We start from the raw sequence: 15,971 nt of genomic DNA, 5'->3' as shown, positions 1-15,971 counted from the left end.
CAAGCATGACTGCACAGTGCTGGGCCCTGGGGTGCAAAGCTGAACACAGACTCTCTGATTACCTCAGAAGCTTCATCTCAGAACAGAGCTGTCTGGAGCTGAATCCCTGGAATGACAAACCAGTGTGGCCAGCATTCGAGTGTCCGCCACAGCGGTCTGCAGTGTCTTGGGTGCTTAGCATATTGCTCCCTGCGAACAAGGCCTTCAGGCGCTTGCTGGGGCATGCCGGAGGAACCAGGGCCCAGGGAAGAGAGAGGTCATAACATTCATCAGTTTCCCAGGGATGTAGGTGCAGAATTGGTCAGAGCTGCAGGGAGTGGTCCAGTCATGGTGAGGTTGGCGTAGGGGAGTCGACGGAGATGGCTTGACTTTTACACAATATGGATGCAATTTTAAACAAACCAATGCACACTGTTTCAAACCAAAACACATTTTCTAATTATTCTTTAGTGCCAAGAGCTGGAAGCACTTATAGCAATTGGCTCTATTCCTGACAGTTATTGGAACTTAATTGCTTTGGGGGTGGGGAAAAAGAAGTGCATGGAGTCTTATGGCTGCTAAAAGCCCTGGGGAAGTTGTCTGTGGTGAGGTCCCTGTACGTGTAGGAAAACAACACTGTGTCCCAGCAGGATCCAAGCCTCCGTAGGGGGGTGAGGAAGCCCAGAATAAGCAAGGGGACCTACAGACCAGCTGCCTCTTGTGCATCACCAGTGCTGTGTATGTGAGGACATCTACACAGGGGACAGGAGAACCAAGAGGTACGACCCATTTGCTGAGAATCACCCTGGAGTCATGGTGGAATCAGAAGTGACAAGTGTGAGCCAAGCACAGTGGCCACACCTGTAATCCCAGTGACTTGGGTGGCTGAGGCAGAGGATTGAAAGTTCAGGGTGAGCAAGAGCAACCTAGTGAGATCCTGTCCAAAGTAAAAAGGGCTGGGGTGTGGACCAGTGGCAGAGTGGTCCTGGAGTCAATCCCCAGGACAGCAAAAAGAAAAGAAAGGTTAAGTGTGAGTTTGCTCCCTGGGAAGCACACCCATCCGGTGTTAATCCTCAGGTAGGGTCATTCCCTCCTCCTCTACAGAAGAGGAGACCCAAGCAGAGGGAGGTCAAGAACCTTGCCCAAACGAGGAGGCCTGTGAGGGCGAGTGTGTCTGCTGTCACTTGTCATATTCCAATGCTGGCTCTCTGCACTGCCAGAGCAGCTTTCACATGTGGTCCAGAGTCCTCCGGCTGGGACCCCAGTGATTGGGGCCAGCATCCAGAGGGCATGAACCGCTGCACCTGGAGAGTCTGGGGACCCTGCATCAGGGTGCATGCTTCCTGAAGTCTGCCCGCTCTCGGTCCTTCCTGAGCCATAAAGACTGTGATGACATATCACGACCCTTGAAAGAACTTCATCATTTAAGATGCACCCCTTCTTCCTGTCATCATACCCCAGGTTCTGCTTTAGGACCCGAGAGACCCCTGTCGATACAAAACTCCCCGTAACGCAATCTTCCCTGACCTTATTGGGGCTATAGCCCATTTTCTAAATAAAACATTTAATGTATGAAAGCGGGTGTGGGGTACAGGGATTGAATGGATGTTTTATTTTTCATTCAGTAAGAATCCATGGAGAGCCCCGTGTAGGCCAAGCATGGTAAACCCAGTGGGGCTGAGGGAGGCCCCACATGGTCCCTGCTCTGCATGGCTGCAGAAGGCAGACAAGTCAGCACCACGGTGGGCCAGCGGGTGGGCACGGGCTCATCCCCAGGTCAGGTCAGCCTTCTCAAGCTTCTCTTGAAGAGTGGGTGTGAAGTTAAATGTATTCTCCACCAGAAGGAAAGCAGAGAAGCACCTAAAGACAGCAGGAGTCTCAAGTGTTTTGGAGTAAATTGAAAAAACTAACAATGGAGCAATTTGGGTAACATGTCCCAAACAGGAGTTAACTGACAAAATATTTTATCCCAACACTTTACCAGTTTCTGCCTCGTGTAATCCAGCTCCTGAGGCAAGGTGGGGTTTGGTGTGGCAATGGAATGGAAGGTTAAGGATATTCTCCGAGTGCGCTTGGTGCTGGAGGCTGCAGGGCAGGACATCCATATTCATCTGGCAGAGACTGCCAAAAGCCAAAGAAAGGAAGCAGCGAAATTCCAGGCTCCCGCTCTCTCTGCTCACGGGAGTGCAACCATCGCACAAACCATCACAACCAGCATTCCACCAGTCCGCCTCGGTGGAACTCTAGGCCCAGCTAGGTCTGGCGGCCTGGGCAGTGTCAGCGCGCAGCAGGGACTCCGGGACCTGGGTGGCCAAGGCGGGTTTGGGACACGAGAAAAAGTCGTCCTGCTCCGTGTTCCCAACTTTCTCAAAAGTCCGGACGGAACCCAGTGGGCTGCCGTGCTCCAACCGCGTCGGCGACGCACGCTGCCCGTGTCGGAGAGGCACACTCGACCCCTGCCTCGCGGTGGCGGGCAGACCTGCTGGCGGCCCCCGCGGGAGCCGGGCTGTCGGATGCCGAGCCCGGGAAGGGTTAACCGCGAGGCCCCGGCGCGGCGCGCGGCCCTCGGGAGGCGGCTCGCAGCCCGGGCGCCTCCGCGGACCCCGGCCCGAGGCGCACGCGCGCCTGCCGCCCCCGCCCCAGCTCCCCGGCGCGGTTCTCCGAGCGCCCGGCGCACGCGGGGTGCGCGGCCCGCTGCCCAGCCCCGGAGGCCGGCCTGGCAGAGCCCGGGAGCCGCGCTTCAGGCGGCAGGAAGGACTCGCGGACCGCGGCGCTCGCACAGGTGCCCGAGGGCCCTCCACCCCCGCCTCCGCCGCGCTCGCACAGGTGCGCGGGAAGAGGCCTGTGCGCATGCGCGTGCAGACCCCCGGCTCGGGTGGGCGTCGGGGTGGAGGGAGAGCGCGGAGCGGCGAGGTAGGGCCGGCGGGGCTGCGGCCGCCCGCGGGCGAGCACGGCGCAAAGCCCGGGAGGGGCTGGGGCGCACAGCGGGTGGGCGGGGGCGGCGCGGGAGTCGGGGGCGGTGCGGGGGCGGGGGCGGGTGTCCCGGCGGGCGGCGGCGGGCGTGGGGGTCTGCGGCGCCCGCCCGAGACAAGGCGCCGCCCGCGCTGGCCTCCCGGCGGAGAGGGCCCGGGCCGCCGGCGCCCGCCTCCCGGGAGCTGCGCGAGCCGCCGGCGGGGCGGGTGGGGGGTCGGCGCCCCCTCCCGCGCTGACCGGCCCCGGCCGCGGACGGCCTGGCGACCCGCTGCCCGGTCCAGGCCGGAGCGCAGCCCACGCCCGCCGCCTCGGCCCCGGCCGCGCGGCCTGCGGGACGTGGGCGCCCACACGCCGCGGTCTTCCCGGAGCCGACGCCCGGGCGCGGGGTGCCCGGTGGGTACGTGCCTGGCAGCACCGAGGGGAGGGTTGGGGAAGGAGCCCGCCGCATCTCAATGAGCCCTGCCTGCAGCCCGCTCCCGGCCAGGCCCCTGGGAGACGCCGGGACTGCAGTCTGCGGGTTTCCCTGGCAGCCCTCCGCCCCTCTGGGACCGGAGACCCCCCTGGGGCGACTGCGCCGGTGACATTAGGGAGGGCGTCTTTAAAATTCCACCACTGCTTAGATTCCCACCAGCCGAGTTCTCCTCCCCCCCTCGCATCTATGAGGAATGAAAAGGGCGCACTAACCTTCAGGGCTACTCTACCCACTAAGGCACGTGATGAGGAGGTTTTCAGTTCCTAAGAGTTCGCCCTGTTCCCTGCGGTTCTCGGCACCCCCTCCGTGTTTCCAACTAAATGGCAGTTACTCTTCTCTAATTAGGAACCCAGGGGATGTCAATGGAGGCCTTCAGCCTTTTCTCCCGAGCTCTTGGTTCCTATTATTAGAATAATCCTCCCGCGCCCTGCTGTCACAGAGGGAAGTCCCCCTGCTTAGCTGCGGACTCCCGGGCGCTATGTGTTAGGAACTTGGCGTTCCAGGGCTCCCTTCTGGGTACGATTCTGCAGGTTTCCATGCCCGTGGCCTGGACCTGTGTGATCACATCATCAGAAAGCACAGAAAGAAAACAGTGTTTTGCTCTCAGGGTTTAAGGCAACCTTGGGCTCAGCGGGAGGAGAGAAGGCTCCTAAATGTTAGGGATAGTGGATTGCTGGACCGGCGGCCTTCCCAGGCAGCAGGGTTTGTGTGCGTCCTTTGGTGTTCTCATGTCCAAGCCCTGACGTGGCTCCTGGGGCACTTTTCCATGGAAGGCTGGAGGGCTCTGGAAGTGGGCTTTGGGGATTGTCACATCACTCTGCACATTTCCCCAGAGAGTGCCAGTTTGATGGGATTTCCTCATGTTCCGGCAGAAGTCACACGTCAGCAATGGCAAGGAGAAGGTTTCTGTCTCTGTACCTTTGCCTTCTGGGTCTTTCCCTGAACTGGATCCAAGAGGCACACCAGTTGTCAGTGCCTCCATCTGGGATCCTATTTCAGTTGTTCCTAAATACTAAAAGCATCAATCGCTCCTTAATAATAGCTGGCTGCAGATCTGGAATTGCTGAGGCAGCTGTTTGCCTCTGAGCCTCCTTGCTCCTAGAGCCCTGGTCAGGGAGGTCTGCTGCAGAGTGGGCTTCAGAGCTGCCCTCTGAGCAGCTAGTTACCCCACCCAAACCAGCAGGGCCATGCTGGTCCTTCCCTGGAGTTCAGGGTTCTCCTCTCAAAAGTGGCCTCGATTTTGTCTTTTCTCTTGAAATTATCGTGGTTATGTTGGAACTCAGAATATCTTTGTAAAAATATTTAACAATGAATAACTTTAAAAACATCCACAACTTCCAGGAGCTTACCCACCAACCCTTCTCAGGCTAGACATGACAGTTAAACAGTGCCTCGTGAAGGGAAGTCCGCCTCCTGCCAGTCCTGTGCCATCGTGTTTCCTGCCCTCGTGACTGCGGTGCCTGCTGAGGGCCCGTACTCCTGATACAGCGGAGGACAGACGTGCAGTCTGGTCAGTTCTCTATAACAAACACGTCAGTGCTCCCAAGGAAGGGGTGCGTTCCATGAGCAGTTTGACGGAGGGCCGTGAGTTGAGGTCTTGGGATGAGATGGCGTGGCACAGACGCTGCTGCAGGGAATGGCATGTGAGAGAAGGCCACCTTCTGTGATGACTCATGGTCACCAAGGACTGTGTCCTGAGAGAGCCATCAGTGGAAGTGGGGCCACTGTTTCCAGGATGAAGTCACAGTGGGTCTCTCCTACTGTGCACAGAGGAGTCGGGTCCTTGCACCCAGTAGAGAGAGCACATCTAGTGGGTGCGTCCTCAGAGCTGTCTGCAGAGTGTAACCTGCCATGGCCTGCCTCCACTGCTAAGGTCACGGCCCTCCCGTGAGACAGGTCAGACGCAGGCTCCGCTTCCAGGCCCTCCAGTCTGGCGATTCCTCTCCACCTGAAGGCCTGTGGCGGGAGAGGTGAGCTCTCTGCCCCAGCGCTGCCAGCAAAGTCAGTGCAGTGCTGGCCTAGCATGTAGGAGGCCCTGGGTTGCCCTGTGGGGCAGGCTTAGGTCACTCCTGCCTACCCTCAAACTAGTCGGGGTTCCCTGAGAAACAGCCAGGAGAGAGTGTGTGTGTGTGTGTGTGTGTGTGTGTGTGTGTGTGTGTGCAGATTCACTGAGTAGCTGGTTGAAGGAATTGATTCCTGGAACTGTGGAGGTGTAGGCCAGCGGGCAGGAGACCCAGGTGCTGTGGTTTGAAGGTGACGTGTTTCCACCTAAACTCAGGTTCCACCTCAGTCCCCAGTGAAGCAGTGCTGGGTGGTGTGGCCTGAAGCCACTCAGGATGACTGCCTCACCTCTCAGTCCTGTTGCTGGAAGACTGCCCTTGTCTCTGCCTCTCCTGCGTGTGCCACTCACCCTTCACGTCCCACCGTGGGTTGGAGCCGCTTGACACCCCTCAGGTGCCCAGAAGGTGTCAGTACCGTGTCCTTGGACTCCCGGCCTCCTGCACTGAGCCAGGGGGACCCCTTTCCTTTATAACGTACCCCATCTTGGGTGCTGGGTCACAGCATCAGAAAGCCAATGATCCGGGAAGAGCAGAGGACGCAGAGGTCTCTCCTTGTCCGAGGCCTTCAGTTGACTGGAGGAGGCCCACACTCAGAGTCCACTGAGCTAAATGGAAGGAACAAGGACAAGAAAACAAGCCCTCCACAGTGATAGGTGGACCGTGTTTGACCTGGATACGGTGGCCTGCCTGAAACTGACCACAGGAAACTGACCACAGCACCCTTCTGTTCTGGGGAGAGAAACAGGTGGAGCACCTGGCCCTCCCAGACCTGGACACAGCTGGTGGGGCGGGTAGCCAGGTGAGGGGCTTGCCTGACCTTGGGGAGACCCTCTTTGCTCTGCCCTGACCTGAGGGGGCCCTCCCTCTCCCGGGAGATGCCTGGTGTTGGCAGCCGAGTGGTTTCTTGGCTGCGTCCTGCCCGGCACCTTGTGAGCCTCGTGTCCTGTTTGGTCTGGCAGCGTGACAGCACCAGGGTTTCTGTGGACCTGCTGGGGTCCGTGAGCTGGACACAGCGGCACCAAGCTGGCTGGCTGTCTTTGCTGGGACATGCTCCAAGTCCACTGTGAGAAAGTCCTGGAAGCCCTGTGCCCTGGAGGAGAGCAGAGTCCAGGGTCCTTTTTCTGACCATTCCTGAGGGACTGCTTCCGGTGTTTAGGGCATGGTGGCAAAGGACCTCACTGCCCTGTTGGATTTAGGTTTTGCCTGCAGGCTGCGAAGGGAGTTTTACTTTCAAACCCAGCACGGCCTGGTTCCCTCCGACTCCAAGGAGCTCATGTAGCTTCCTGGCAACCCAAAGCAAAACCCAACAGTGTAGACAGCAAAGATGGAGAACCAGGATCAAAGCGGACAGCTGGAGAGTCAGCTGACCACAAGGAGGGTAGCAAGACAGGAAGAAAGGAACAAAGACCATGCAAATAGTGGGAAAACTGAGAAATGGCAGAACTGAGTCCTTACCTGTGAACAACTGAGATCAGATGGGTTCAGTTCTCCAATTGAAAGACCTGGAGAGATGGTGACTCACACCTGTAGACTCAGGAGTCTGAGGCAGGAGGATTGCAAGTTAGAGGCCAGCCTGGGTAACTTAGAGTTTATCTCCAAAAGGGCTGGGGATGTGGCTCAGTGGTAAAACAACCCTGGGCTCACTTCCCTGTGGGGGCGTGCGATGGCTGTATATGCTGCCTCGGGGAGACACAGTGAGCCTTTGAAGACGGCCTGAGGTGAAGGGACAGGAGGGGTCTCCGTGCAGTAGAAGCCACAGAGGGGGTGGCTGTAGTATCAGAGCAGACTAGAGAGAGGCTGCAAGCCCGCCTGCAGCTCTGGGTGGTGCGGGGAGCAAAGGGTCAGCTCTTTAGCAGTGCAGCTTCCCTGCAGGTGGCTGGGCAGGGCCCCCTGGGTGGGCTGGGCATGGGGGCCCTGGGCAGGCTGCGGTGCTAAGGCAGCGGGGGCCGGAGGCCATGCCTTGCTGGGGTTCTTTCCTGTGCCCCATTCAAAGCAGAGCCGCGTTGGGACCTGTGTTCTTGAGGCTCGGCTTGCTCCTTCCTGCCATCTTGCCACCCCTCTGCTGTGGTTTGACAGAGTGTGGTGCTCTCGTCCTCTGGGCAGGCCTCTGGTACTCTCAGGACATTCACAGGTCTGTGGAAGTCCCTTTGTAGGAAAGCCTCCTAGCTAGGGCCAGTCCGTGACCCCCAGGGAGAAGGTGCAGATTGGCCAGGTGCAGAGCATCAGGAAGGCTCTTCTGGTGGGGGTGGTCCTAAGGCTGGAGCCACTTCCAACCCTCCCCCCAGCAGGGGCCCTCGGGAGCTGGTCAGGACTGGAGACCCAGCTGTGCAGAGTCAGAGCCCCTCTCCTGGTCTTGCTGTCTCACAGCTGTCCCAGGCACAGGGCTGAAGTTTCAGCCCTGGAGGGACCTCAAGAGGGACATGCTGCCCGGGACACCTCTCTCCAGGCCCTGCACTTCTCACCTGAGGCTGCGGCTCCACCCTTGCTGTTTGGCATTGACGTCTTAAATGACATATTTGCCAAAGTTGGACCCTTGTTTTGCAAAAGAGCGTCTCTGAGCCTGAACTGTTCTCTCCCCCTGTGTATATTGAAGTGATTGACTCCAAACTTTCATTTTAAGGGGGAAACGTGAAATCAAAATCACTGTTGGCAACTTTCACCTATAAACCATATTTATCCAGATGTCACAGATGTTAAAAAGAGTTTGCAAAACAGGAACTGGTGGCCCAGCTTGCTCCGATTCAGTCTGGGGCATGACTGGAGACAAATGTGCTTCCACCCTGGAGCCCGCCCAGCGGGAACACGGGGCAGGACACTTCTAGTTCACAGTGACAGATCACCCTCAGTCATCGGCCTCCTCCCTCCTCCCGGGAGAGGGCAGACCACCAGGCCTGGGCGAGGCGCCTCCCGTTTCTCCTCCGCCAGGCCCCAGGCCCCAGGCCCCAGCATCCAGGCAGCAAGTGCAGCTGTAGCTTCACCCACATGGAATCAGTGTTCCAGCACCTGAAAACCAGAACTCGCAGCTGCTGAGGTTCTATAGAGGAGAGACAAGATCACAGCCACCGTTGGGTGGGGTTCAAGTAGAACGTCAGGGGTCCTGATCCGTGCCTCTTCTAAGTTTATGGCCACTGGGTACAGATTGAAAATGGGGTGGGATGCCCTCTCCCACCTCTTTGATCTGTTTGGTTAGGATTTGAGAGTCCCTCACTCAGTATTGTCACAAACGGGCAGCACAATTGTCAAAAAGAACTGGTGCTGACTGTTCAGGTGTGGCAGACCCCAGACAGCTGTCGGCTGGCTGTCACTTGCCATGAGAGCTGACTCTTACTCTTAGAAACCCCAGGATACAGGAAGCACCTTCCAGCCCCCTTCCTCTTGGTATCCGACCCTAGCCTCCTGCCTCTCTCTCCTTCCTTCCTGGTTTTCACTTCCTTAAAAGACACTGGTATTTTCTGTGTTTAGAATGCATGTCAATGGCATTGTATGGTAACTTTCTGCAAATAAACCTTCAGAAATCAAGATTTGTGTTTTTGAGATGGACTTGGATGGACACAGGGAGATCCAGTTTTACCATTTTCAGAGTTCAGTGATGATGTGTACTCAGTACTCAAGCAGTCCTCTGTGTGTGTACAAAAGGTTTTGGAGGAATCTTGGTAAAACCTGGCTGAGCCCACGGATCCCAGCCCCACTGTCCTAGATTCATGTCTCCAAGCCATGGCTGACTTCCCATGTTGAGATGACAGAGTCCAGCTCCCCACGACTCCAGCCAGCCCCCAGTCCCCCCAGCCAGACTCAGCGTGGACCCAGGCTTCTTTCCACACTGTCTGCCTGGCTCTTCTCTCAGTTTTCCATGTGTTTCACATCCCAGAGGAGACTCACGGGCCCTGAGCAGGAGCCAGGGACACAAGCCCTTGCTTGTGTCCTGCCAAGGCCCTCACCTGGTTTGAAATCCATTAGAATTAGGCTGAGCTCCACGGGGCTGGGACTCCTTGCCATTGCGCAGGCACCCAGCCCTGTCTGCAAACTGCAGGTGCTCCCCACCTCTCCGCAGTGAGTACTGGTCATTTACCAGGGTTGAGGAGTGGGTGGGTATCTGAGTAGACGATTGGACTAGCTCCAGGATCCTGAGCCTGATGGCAGGGGATTTGCAGCACGCTGAAGTCAAGCTGACCTAGACATTGCTCGGAACTGGATCTCGGCTAGAAACCTGACAGGTTTACAATGGTACACCTTTCTCCAGGGTCTCGGTGGTTCTGGGGGTGATCTTCATATTCATGCTGCACGTCCAGCTGAACAGATAATTCTGTAATCTGGGCCTCCAGGAACAGCAAGTGCTTCCAGTTTCACAGTTTGCATCCTGATCTCACTTGCAGAAACCCAGAGCACGATTTGCATTCATCTGATGTGGAGACTCTTGAATGAGTCCGTCTTCTTTCAGTACTTCAGTCTGACTCAAGGGATTCAGCCATGCCTAGCAGAAGCAGGTTGGCAGAGTTGTTCTTTTAAGTCTTGCCATAAGTGGAGTCTGGGTGCCCACTCCCCTGCCTGCGAGGGTGGTCTTTCCAGTTGGGAAGCCCAGCACTCTTATCTCAGAACTCTCCAGCTCAAAACTTCCCTGATGGATGGAAGTGGCAGATGGCCAAGTCTGTCCAGCAACTTCCATGACCTGGGTGTCCAACTAGACGGGAGTAAATTCAACATCTCTAGGAGTGCTTCGAATTCCTGCAAATAGCTATGCCCTAGACCACCACCCCCCGTGAACCCAGGTCAGAGCTCCCGTCCCCAAGGCTGAGACCAGGCTTCTTCACTCCTGGCCTGCAGGAGGGAGCCCTGCCAGCTCCCCTGGGCCAGCAGTCTCAGACGTCTCTGAAGCCACCTGCTGCACATGCCAGAGGAGGAGCAAGGGGCCAGTATCAGCCCTGTTCCTGTTCTCTTGCTAATGGTGCTTGGGTCTTTTAGGGACAGGTACTTGATAGCGATCCTTGAGCATCTTCTCATCTGTTGAATCAGCAGTGATTCTCCCTCCTGTGCTGTGTGTGTGGTTGTGGGGCTGGGTGGGCCACTGCTGTGAGTGCCGGCAGAGTCCAGGGGCCACCGGTGCTCTCACCCTGCCAGAGGGAGCCTTTGTGATTTGGGGATTTGTGGTTCTTGGTGGGGACGCTTCTTTGTGCTTGTGAAGGTTCACGGGGCAGAAGCCACCCTGTATGGGGCTCCTTATCAACACCCCGTTCAATCCTAAACACTGGGCAAGGGAGGGATTTAATGTGTTTTTTGGTAGTTGTAGATGGACAGATGCCTTTGTTTATTTTTATGTGGTGCTAAGGATGGAGCCGTGCCTCACACATGCTCAGCAAGCGCCCTGCTACTGTAGCAAGTGCCAGGCCCCAGCCTGAGGGGGGTTTTGAGCTCAGAATCGCTCAGGTTTCCAGGGATGGGGATGCTCTCATGCTCACTGCAGCCAGCCACGGAGCCACCAGCTCAGACCCAGAAGCTGCGTAGAGCTGCCTCTGGGCAGGACCCATTCCGGCTCCTGTCTCAGATGTTGTGCTCTGTTGAGTTCCTTCTCTTCTGCTGGTGACGGGCTTTCCTGGGAGTCCGGCCGCTGGCTCTGGCCCGGAGTGCATGTCCACCACCGTGTCTGTGCACAGGCTGCTGGGACTGGCTGGGCCCCTGGGTATTTACTAGGATGGGGCTTTTCCCTAAGGAGCAGAACTGGGAGCTTCCATTTCCACATTGGAGTCGAGGTGACCACTGGTCGTGGTAATTGCCTCAGGTCTCAGCTGTAGGCTGAGGGACCTTGGGACCTGGGTTTGCGATGCCCAGGGGACACAGGATACACAGAGACTTCTGGAGCTCTGTGGCTGTGGGCTGACTCAGTCCTCGTCACACCTCGAGGAGGCCAGATGTTCCAGACGAGGGACTCTCACGGTGGGTGCTCTAGTTGAGGAGCGTCTCACTTTAATGCCTTTGTTCTCAGAGATGCTGGGAGCCGCGTGTTTTCCCAGACACCTGAGTTCTTGGTCTGTTCTCCACACCAGGGGAGCCCTCGGCTTGCACTGAAGGAGGACCTGGGGAAGTCCCCACCTCGGCACCTGCAGGGGAAGCGGCACCTGCCCAGTTGAAAAGGAGCGCCAGCCCACCTGTCGCCAGTGCCTCCCCCAGGTGCACACAGGACAGGTGAGATGAAGGTAGGACTCACCGGGGGAGGGACACACTGGGCAGCCAGAGGTGGGAGCCATGACGGTTCTCAGGCTGGTGATGGCGTGTGCCTCGGGAGCAGGACCTAGGACTCTCACAGGTTCGTGCTAGAGAACAGAAGCAAGAGAAAGAGCCCTGTCCCAGTCCTCATCCCTATCGCCAGGTTTTCAATCCGTCATGCATTTCAACTCCCCCGTCTTTTATTGGTGCAGTGTGGTGGTAGGCCTGATGGGATCTGTTGTGACGTGTTCATACGTGCACACAACATAGCAGTCTCATTGGCCAGCATCCCTCATTTTAAAGACAGACATTTATGAACATGACAACAGTGTGTATTTGCTTTAGAAGACCCCAAAACTCAGTGACGTAGACGATGGCGCCTGCCTGGACCCCGCCTCCAGAGACTCCCACCTTGGAACCACTTTTGGTGAGATGTGTTTCAGAAGCCGTCTCTATGCACGCGGTGCCTAAGAACCCTCTTCATGCCCGTCTGGCTGCCGTCTGAGCTGGGTTTTCTCTCCCTGCTCTTCACTCTCCCCTGCCCTCCTCGATGCCTCTCAGAGCCCACTCTGCTAGGGATGAGCCTTACTGCAGCCCTCCCTGTGAGATCTCCCTCTCTCAGGTGGAGGACGACACCGTCAGCACTGGTAGGCTGCAGTGAGGAGCACGGGCTCAGAGAACCACCTTCTCCTGGCTGCGGGAGAGTCACCTGGCAGAAGGCTCTCACTGCAAACACCGACGCCCCGTGCACACCTGCCACCATGTGGTCCCCGCCCTGAGCGCCTGCAGCAGGCGAGACTGGCAAGTGAGAGGAGCAGGTGCCCCGGACCTCACCTTCCAGCCGGAGCAGGGGGCTTTAAGAGCACCGTCTACACTGAAGCTCTTCAGGGAATTCTCAGTGATGTACTCCTCCCAGTGAAGTCCCGCCAGACTTGACCCCGTCACCCCAGAAACCCTTCGGAGACACGCTGGAGGCATGCCACAGGGCTCAGGCACTGCTGCAGCAGGCACCACCTGAGTCATTCACGGGGGCTGGCAAGCCGCTGCCGGGTAGCGTGTTGGGAGGGTTAGGACGTGACTCTGTGCCACTCAGGAGACCTGTGCCGGGCAAGGGGAGCATCAGTTACTTATTAGTGCCCAGGCACGGTCAGGAATATCACTGTCCATGCAGTCTTAGAGTGTCCTTCATAAAAACAACTTACAGGATGTCAGTCCACTCTGGTGGAAGAGACCCAACCCCTGCCACCTGACGTCAGGGACTTACTGCTGACCTGTGGTGGTGCCATTTCTGTGCTGCATGGAGAAACCTGCCCAGGGTGGGGCTGGGTTTTCTTTCCTGGGTGGATCCTTACTGCTGGGCTGTTGGATGTCCTGCAGACCCTCAGGGCAGTGGGTCAGATCTCAGGTCCTCAGAGTCAGCAGGCTGCCTGACTTTTAGAGCAAGTGGTGTGCACTCCTCAGTGAAAACAGGCTCCGTGGGGAGTGCCCCCAGCAGCTCTGGAATGTGCAGCCAGTGCACAAGGTCCTCCCCAGCTGGGCTGTGGCCTGAGCAGGTGGGAACGGGGCGGGAGTGAGGACTCACTTGGGTCTCCCTCAGCACTGCTGGGCAGGCCCCCTCCCACCGTGGTCATGTGTGCCAGAGACTCTGCCCAAGGAGGCCATGACCTTGAAGAAGGATAATTGCATGAACAGCTGCAGGCAAATCAGTACATTCTGTACTGAGATCCGAGTCCCTGGTGAGTCTCTGAGACTAGATTTTCTTTACTTCTTGTATTTTCTTTCTTAATTAACCTTTCAATTTGCTGGCTCTTAACTGGGTAAATTCTGGTGTTGGGGAAGGCAGACGGTGGGCGCGGCAAGGTGGTGTTCCTCAGGAGCCTGGGGCGGCAGAGGCGGGCACGGTGTGGAAGATGTCCACAGCCCATGCCACAGAAGTTCACAGGAGCTTCCTATGTCCCTTATAACCAAAGAATTAATTCCCTGTGACTGAGAGGAAGCTTCTTCACAGCAACTGGCATAATGAAATTTTATATTTAATTATGTATAAGCTAACATCCAAGTTAAATGTGCACAGAGGGAAGTAATTTTGTATTTTTAATTCCTATGAATAGTGAAGAAACTTCAAAATATTTTTGTTGAGGCCTGTATAAGGTCCAGAAGAAAGTCATGTTCTCCAGGGGAGAATGCTATGTAAACCATATCTAGCTGAAACTTGCACCACCTCCTACTTTCAACGCAGAAGGAAACTTTTGTTCCTCATCCCCATCCCTGGAAGCCCTCTCAGCCAGAGCCCGTGTGAGAGTCTGCCCCAGGACTGTGGCACATTGCAGGAGTGGTGCTCGGGGACTTTCCTGCAGTTCCACCCTCCACAGGAGCAGCTGGGGTTCCTGTCCTGTGCACAGAAGCCTCCCGGAGGGACTGATTCAGAGCCAGCCTGTGTGTGTGTGTTCCTGGGGGGGGGGGGGGTCCCAGCCTCTAGTCCAGAGAGATTTGATGCTAAGGGTCTTAGCAGGGTTGCTGCTGAGGTCTCAGAGGACTTTTTTTTTTAAACATCTCTGTTGTGCAGGCTTGAAATCTGACATTGCCCCTTAAGTTAAATAAGAAACATGGTGAATTTCAAGGATGAAGCACAGCTTAGAACTGCAGGACTAGCCGGCTTCCTGTGCGTGGCCAAGCAGGAAGAGCAGTGTCAGGTCAGATAGCTCAGGCCACCTTCCCTGGGAGAAGCCCGTGGAGCTCATCACCTCCTCCCAGGGCTGGGAAGTGAGCTGACTCTGCCCATCTACCTCCAGGGAAAATCCCAGCATTGGGTCACCCCCCAAAACAGGAGGAGGACCGTTTAACAGCCTCTGCCTTCTTCGTCCCTTCGTGGGGGGCAGGAGGCCGGATGCCGCTGGCTCTCTGCAAGGCTCTGGGAGACCACGTCAGTCAGGTGCCCCCCACGCTGGGGAAGCGGCTTTCGGTAGTGCAGCTCTGGCCCTGGTACAGGGGCAGCAGAGGCCAGCATCTCAGCCCTCGGGACAATCAGCACAGGCCTCAAGGTGTCCACAGTGGTGTGTCCAGCACCAGCTTCGTGGAGGGTGCAGGCGGGCCCCATCGGCTGGGTGGCTGTGCCATGCCTCTGTGGGCCACAGTGGGACTGCCCACCCCTGCCTGGGCCAGCTCACACTGCCAGCCCTGCTGCGGGACAGGGGAGGTCCAGTGGAGTGAGCACAGTTCAGGAGGCCGTTTAGTGACACTGGGTTGGAGGACATGCAAGCAGCTGTGGCGAGCCCAGCGGTCCTGCCTTCCAGACACCTGAGCTCTGCCTTTCTGGGCGAGTGGGAGTAAGAGCCACTTCCATTCCTAGAAAAAAATGACATTCATTTTCCAAAGTCTGTGGTCTTCTGTGTTTGCAGAAGCAGTGTTTAAAAAGCCAGTGATCACAGCCAGCTCAGATTCTGTGTCAGACACTGATGTTCACATCCACTTCTGAGCAAGGCAGGCAATTGTGTCCTCATTTTGACCTGGTCACCTTGGATGACTCAGCTGGAGTCCCCCTGGAGCCGCTGGGGGCCGCACATGCTCCTGATCTTCACGGTCCACAGCTTGACCTCATGCTTATTGCTGTGGCCAGCGATCTCTTCACCCCCTGGACAGAGCACTGCTGGATGGTGGGTGGGAGGCTGTGCTGGGCTGAGTCATGGCCCAACCAACACAGCAGCCTGTCCCTCGGCATCCCCTGTGACCACACAGCAGGACAGGGCTTGAGGTTACTCCTGGACTTCCCCAACACTGCATTTCCCAGGAATTTCACAACAGTGTGTGCAGCATGCCAGAAGGTGATGGGGAAAGCTGTCTGGCAGGGGGAGGGGGACGGCATGAATTCCCAGCGGGAAGACCTTCCATTTCTGAGAATAAGGAGAAGGCCTTTCCAGGGACAACTAGCAGGAGGAGCGGGCCTGCAGGTGTGCACCCTTCCCCCAGGGTTTACGGGGACTGGCAGTGGCCTTCTGTGTGATACGCAAACATCAGGACCTGCTAAGGGAAGGTGACTGCCAATTGCTCGCCCATTTGAGAGGTCAGTAAGCATTCTGTAGAATGGAGAGATGCCAGGCTCGCTGTGCATGCTCTCCTTGTGCACATCCTTGAGGAAGCTACTGTCCCACTTGCCTCTCCCCTAGGTCAAGCCGCCTCCGGGCAGGTGGGAGACTCCCCAAGGCTCTTCCAGTTTGGGAGAGACACTGTGTGACACTATCCTACACCCCTCTGCAGGGCACATGGGCCCTCCCATGCTGGTCTTTGCTTCC

Source organism: Urocitellus parryii, chromosome 14 (genome assembly GCF_045843805.1).
Source record: "Urocitellus parryii isolate mUroPar1 chromosome 14, mUroPar1.hap1, whole genome shotgun sequence".
Lineage (NCBI taxonomy): Eukaryota > Metazoa > Chordata > Mammalia > Rodentia > Sciuridae > Urocitellus > Urocitellus parryii.
This window is presented reverse-complemented; position numbering follows the sequence as displayed.